Source organism: Copadichromis virginalis, linkage group LG17, assembly GCF_057382275.1.
Source record: "Copadichromis virginalis isolate Kocher_CV1m ecotype Utaka linkage group LG17, C_Virginalis_male_GT1.1, whole genome shotgun sequence".
NCBI classification, from domain to species: domain Eukaryota; kingdom Metazoa; phylum Chordata; class Actinopteri; order Cichliformes; family Cichlidae; genus Copadichromis; species Copadichromis virginalis.
In genome coordinates this window covers 11,634,221-11,640,840 of record NC_140634.1, presented here as the reverse complement: position 1 = coordinate 11,640,840, position 6,620 = coordinate 11,634,221, and positions in this window count along the sequence as shown.

Genomic DNA, 6,620 nt, shown 5'->3' with positions numbered 1-6,620 from the left:
AAACAGCATAGGAGAGGGGGATAAGAATGCAGAATGCCACAGTTCGTATTTAGAGAGTTCTCATCAGGGGAGTCAATAATATCTAGACAGGTTTTGCATTCAAGCCACTATTTAAACGTTTGCATTTGTTTTCATAATAACAGTGAATACTGTGTTGTCCCAGAGAGGGGCACTGCAGCAATGCATACAGCTCTGTGTGTCTCTTACACCAGCACTGCTCAATATACAGTAAAATAGATTTTCAAAATAAATGGAGCTCCCTGAAATGTGAGGGATAGAAAACTGTAAGGACTCTAGAGTTGCAAAAAATGGAAACAAAATGAGCATTTCACTTTGAATTGAAATTATGTTTTATTATTAGGTTTAGTGACTTTAGTGGTCATGTAGCATAGAGTAAATTCAGAGATATAAGACATCTTTTTGTTGCTACTTTAAGTTGAATTCCAGGAAACAATTATATGGCACAATATTTCACAGTTCTGAGTGTGTGGGTGTTTCACAACTACATACTTTGACCCCCTTTGTTATCAGATATTACTAACAACTTGTTTGATAATGAAGGTCAGGTGAATCTTTTGTCTTAAACACAGCCGTCTGTTAAGAAATTCAGCTTTTTTAAAATGTATAATAATAACAGTTGTCTTTAAAGTTTTTACTGTGCTGTCTTTAAAGCCTTTAAAGCCTTGTGAAAAGAAAAAAATATAAGGGATATTATAGTATATTTTAAGCATATGCATCATATGCATGTCTTCTCATTAGGTTGTTAATTTTTTATTATCTGAATTTGTTCTTTCCACATGGTTAGCATGTAAAAGATTCATCCCCGTCACTAATGAATGCTGAGCATGCTATTAAAGACAGCTTTTGGTTCCCTCAGGGAAATGCTGCCCAGTGTAGTTTGCAAAGTGCGTTAGAACTAATCGCCATATGAAGAAAGAGACAAGCATGCCGAATAAGCAAGAGTCAGTGGAACGCGTCACTTTCCTGTGCAATACTAGCTTTTCAAAAATAATAATAATAATAATAATAATTAATAAACAATACATTTGGATTTAAAGGGATATTGTTTGTTATTTTGTGTGGTCAAATAAGCTCAGATATTTTTTATAGATTCTTTTGAAATGTATACCATGCTTAAGTTCCAACTGCCTTCATTTATATGTTCATCAAAGAACCTTGTGCCATTATGAAATCCTTTAAGGATTAAAATGACTGTTTTAAGGGTGTAACCAGCTTGATACATTACATGAATTATAATGTCAATTTCACATTAATGATTACAAAACTGTAATTATGGCTAAATAAGTAGGAAGTTCTCTTCTCCTGCATGCACATAAGTGTATCGACATGCACAGCTGATGTATTTGACGTGTCCCTATAATATTGTTGATGTTCCCTAAGAAGATTATAAGACAAGATGAGACACAAGAAGGCAACTCGGAGATTACTCGATTGAACACATACAATGATACTACAGGACTTTCATAAATAGCAAATACTTTGTGGCATTAATTGAATATCAAAGTTTTCTTACTTAGTTTATATAGTTTTCCCCTTTTTCCAAACCAACAGCAGCTTCTGTATTTCACATAAGTAGTCTTACATTTTGAAAACCAATTGAATGAATTTGATTTATGTAGGAAAATACAGAAGCATTAATTGATGGTATTGTGCTGACTGTTTTTTAAATAAAATTCTAAATGGATTCTTTTCATTTAATGATAAAAAAAATGTGGGTTGTGAGGAAATAACTTTTCACGCCAAAATGACAGTCACAGCACTAAGCTTTGTCTATACTGGCTTTTGCATTTTTAACCACAGGAATATTGTTATTTTCATGAACCATCATATATCATGGACTCGGAAGGTTGTTTCAGTGCATTAGATCCGGAATTGATCATTGTAAGTGTGGAGTGAAGGTTAAAAGCATAATAAGTAAGAACAGGGAAGAACAGGAAAATCAGAAAAAAAAAAGTGTTAGAAAGTATAATGTGAATATAAATTGTAAACAGCTTTCTGGGGTGTTGTTTGAGTGCAGAAAGCCTTTCATTAGCTATAAATCCAGCAGTTGGCTCCGTTATTCATGTGCCATTGACATTGATTAACATTACAAATGCACGGAAAATGCAACACACATACATCCATTTTGTAGGAGACAATAACAGTGGTATTCAGTTTATTTCTGGGTTATGTGAGATGATGGCCAAAACCAATAATAGCAAGATGGGCTTCTTTTTAGGGACTTCTAGTTTCTCAACATAAGAGGCAGTGAGCTTGATAGTGTCTAGGAATATTCGGTGGGGAAAAAAATGTTGGCATCAGATGATACGTCTCTATTGACCAGCAGAAAATCAGCACATTATTGATGCATCTTGTGTGAACTGCACAGCAAGCATCTCTTCATTGCACAAATGGAAGGCAAGGTCACTCTCCCATCATTTTGTGCTTTTAGTTCCCACATAATACAGTATGAGAAAACAGAATGAAACCTGCTATAATCTGTTTAATTTTGTATTAGAATTACAAATTCTGCACATTAACCCTTTCAAGTATGCTGGTCACTACAGTTGACAGCTATTCAAAGGCTGTTTACTTGAATTTGTGTCAGTGTTGATGGTATACTTGCACATAAACCACTAACTTAGACACTGATGTGTCACTTCATACCCTTCCACCCACTGGTTGTTTAATATTACTATAGATGTATGACGTGATTCATTGTAATTATTGTTATTAAACCCTGTCATGGATGAATTATTACAACCTCAATCTGGATTTTTTTTTCTTAAGTATTTGTATTCATCTTTTCATGCCTAAAGATGAATATAAATACTTAAGAAAAAAAATCCTAATTGTAGTTGTCATAATTCATGCATGAAAGGGTTAAAAGAAATTTGACCACAAATTAGCCTCCTGGTGGAAAAACAGAAGGTTTTGATCAAAAGCTGGACTTGGTAGATCATAAATATAAAGGTAAATGTACTGAGACAGTCTGTATAAAGCTATTTTAGTTTTAATTTATTAGAATGAAAACAAATACATTTCTTGATCATTTTTTATATTACCTCTGTCAGCTAGCAAGATTACCTGTATTACATTTGCAAGAACAACAAAGTAGGGCATTATAAAGTTTCCTTTTGAATGACCTGTAAACTGATCATCGTTCTTTTGTTTTGTTTTGTTTTTTGTATCATTTTCTCAGAACAAATGAGCAGTGAGAGCATACCTTTAAAACTTGTATATAGGGCACAGTACCTATAGTGGTTGCCTAGTGATTGCAACAGACCGATATTTATGTAGGTTTGCCTGACCATGGGGCAAGCCAGAAAGACAGGTCATGGGGTCAACTCGGAGGAGGTCAGAAGAAGTGATGGAGTCCTACCAGAGTGTTAGCTGGAGGTCTGCAATGAGGACGCAGGGCTAAGGGCCAGTAGTGGAGGTAGGTCCCCTCTGGACGTCAGACAGGTGGCAAGCAGCAAAGATGTAGCCCCTCAGATGGCCTGGCTGAGTTTGCCAAAAGAGATGCGATCCCTCAGGTGTCTCGGCAGGAGGAGACAGAACTCTTCTGGGAGGTGTCTGATTATGAGAGGGAAAGGCAGAAGGCTAGTGATGGAGTGTGGCTCAATGCTGGTGGTGAAAGTTGACCTTCACAGGAGGCCAGAGATGGTGAGGCAGCCAGTGGCATGGATGAAGCACGTCTGGAAACTCAGGATCCGGTTCTGGCCGCTGTTCTTGTTTGGTAGCACAGTACCCACTGATGATTCTGTTTACTGGGGCTGTGCAGCAGCCACTAAAGCCTCTGGAGGCAGAGGCTGCACAGACTCCTCAGATTGGAGCTGTCAAGGACCAGGACAGGGTGCTTGGAACACTCAGAATACAGGATGCACTGGAGTGAAAGACAAAGTCTCAAAATTGGTTAGCTCGCAGAAGGGCTCGGAGCTTGCTGGCACTGGTTGCTCAGCCTTAGTTGACACTCTGTAGGTGTGAAAATGGAACTTGTTTCCAACTGGTTGTATTCTGGTAATATTCTTATATAAAAGCAAGGTTGCTGAGTGCCTATGTCATTTTGCAGTTTTAAGAAATTCAACTTTATTTAAATGATATTGCACCAAGTCATAACATCTCATCTCAGAACAATTTACATAATTTTAAGGTCAAGAAAAAAGGTGAAATACACAGTGAGACAAGAAAGATTTGCATAATGTTAGAGACCTCAGTCATTCCCAAAGTTATGCCCCAAATGCCGCTGCAGTTCATAGACCAAGTTTTGATTCAGAGTTGACCTACTATCCTTCTTCAATTGTTGGTTTGACAGCAAAATAAGGAATTCTTTGCAAAATACTCTCAAATAACATAGCAGATTATCTGGTAGCTTGTGTTTGTAATTGGTGAGTACACTGTGATCAAAAATGAGGGTCAGCCCTTTGACAAAACCCACCATGTAATAAACCATAGTTTTCATTTAACTGTGAAACACTGTGTGGCTTTGGGAAGAATTAAAATGACATTCCCGTGACATACCGTAGCCTTTCGTCACTTTAGTATAAAGTTGGGAGTCTGGCTGTAAAGCTTGATTACCAGCTCTTTCATCCAGTAATTACGCCTACGTTTCCTCACACACACATACACAATGATCTAATGAGGTTACATGGGACAAGCTTGCATGAATTAGTTGTTGCACTGAAAGGTTGAGGAGTACACAGGTCAAATGTTAATTACAAATTGTCTCAGCTCATAGAGAATAAAGATTGTAATTAATCCTGGATGGGAGAAATTTAAAGCAAGTTTCCATGTTAATGTACCTGTGTGGCTCGCAAACAGCATCTCAAACATTTGTCAAGAGCATAATAAAAAAAAGTTGTTAATCCCACATTAATGGTAAAGACAGGTTGTGAAAAAACCCATCCATGACATCATCTATGACAGCACTGAGATTAGGCATCACCTTCGTAAAATGATATCATTTTTGCCATTAAAAGGAGCTAGTCAGTTAATCTGACAAAATAATATTAATGAAGATTAAGCACCAATTTAGTTTTTCTTCTTTTAAAGAAAAAATGATATCACACGAATTTTAAAGAATCCCTAAACTCTAGAAAGACCCAGAGAGCCAAAGCTGTCTAGTGCATTACTGTTCACTCTTGAGTCGGTACTATGACTACGAAACAAACATCGAAATATTGGGGGTCACAAAGTTTGTTGAAACTCTAACACTGAAGTGACCTTTCTCTTTTTAGTTCAGCAAAAAAAGAAATCCTTCACTCACATATCCTCCCCAGGAAATTCCCTGGAGATTTAAACAGTGTCCACAATATGGGTCTCCCATTCAAGGTCAATGCTTTGCAACGTGACTGGTTTTCATTCGTAGCTAGGACAGACTCAGACATGCCCATTAGACTAGACTTTTCACTACATACACGATCATATCTAATATACTGTATCATATCATCCTTACAGAGAGTTTTCCCATAGAAATACCATAGTTAGAGCAAAAGTGCTATGCCTTATAGCTGTATATTAGAAAGGAAAGGAGCTAATTTTCAGTGACCTTCAAAGTTGCAGCTTCACAGTGTAAGAACATAATGACTGTAATTATTACAAGGCAACCATCACTGCAAAATGAGTAATGTGACCATTAGAGCCAACAACGCGTACAGCACTGTTCAAGGCAAGCCTACGCGAGCGACAACAAAGTCTCACAATGCGGGAGCACACTAATTAATATATAGAAGAATCAATGAGTTCACAAGAATCAGCTTCATCCTGGACTGTCTTAATTGAAAGGGTTCTCATTTTCTGTTCTGGCCCGCTCAAGGTGACGGAGCATGGTTGTGGTTAGATTAAATATTTATTGAGGGTTGCCATTACATTGCCATTATCATTTAGATCAGTTCATTAAACAACAAGATACACCAATGATGAGGCAATTACAGCTGTTAAATAAAACAGGATAAAAAAAGAGATAAAAATAAGACTGCTTTGCCCATGAACAGTGCACTAGCAGCACATTTGCGGTATGTACAACAACATGCACACGCACATGTTGTCTTTTAAAGTTATAAAACTATTAACCCCTGCTGGTCAAAACAGCACGTAAAAGGCCTAGTTTATCAAATTATTCTACAAATTACGGATGTATATTTTTAAGTGTTTGCTTGAACTTTTTCCATGTATATTTTGTGTGACTGTGATTGGAAACATTGCTTACAATTGCTTTAACCATGACAATTATGTTTTTTCTGTAGATTTACCTTAAAACTAAGTGATGAACATAGCACTCACTGGCCTCTTTATTACGTATACCTTACAACTTGGTGCCTTTACAGCTGCCTTAATTTTTTATTAAATATACAAAAGTGATGGAAACAATCCTCAGAGACTTTTGTCCGTGGAAAAAGCAAATCTACCATTCCACTATATCTCAAAGGTGCTCTCTTGGATTGAGATCTGCTGATTGTGGAGGCCATTTGAGTACAGTGAACTTATTGTAATATTTGAGAAACCAGTTTTACATGATTTGAGCTTTCTGACATGGTGCATTATCCTGGTGTAACCAGGCATCAGCAGATGAGTACAGTGAGAATATAAAGGTGTTGACATGCTGAGCAGCAATGCTCAGG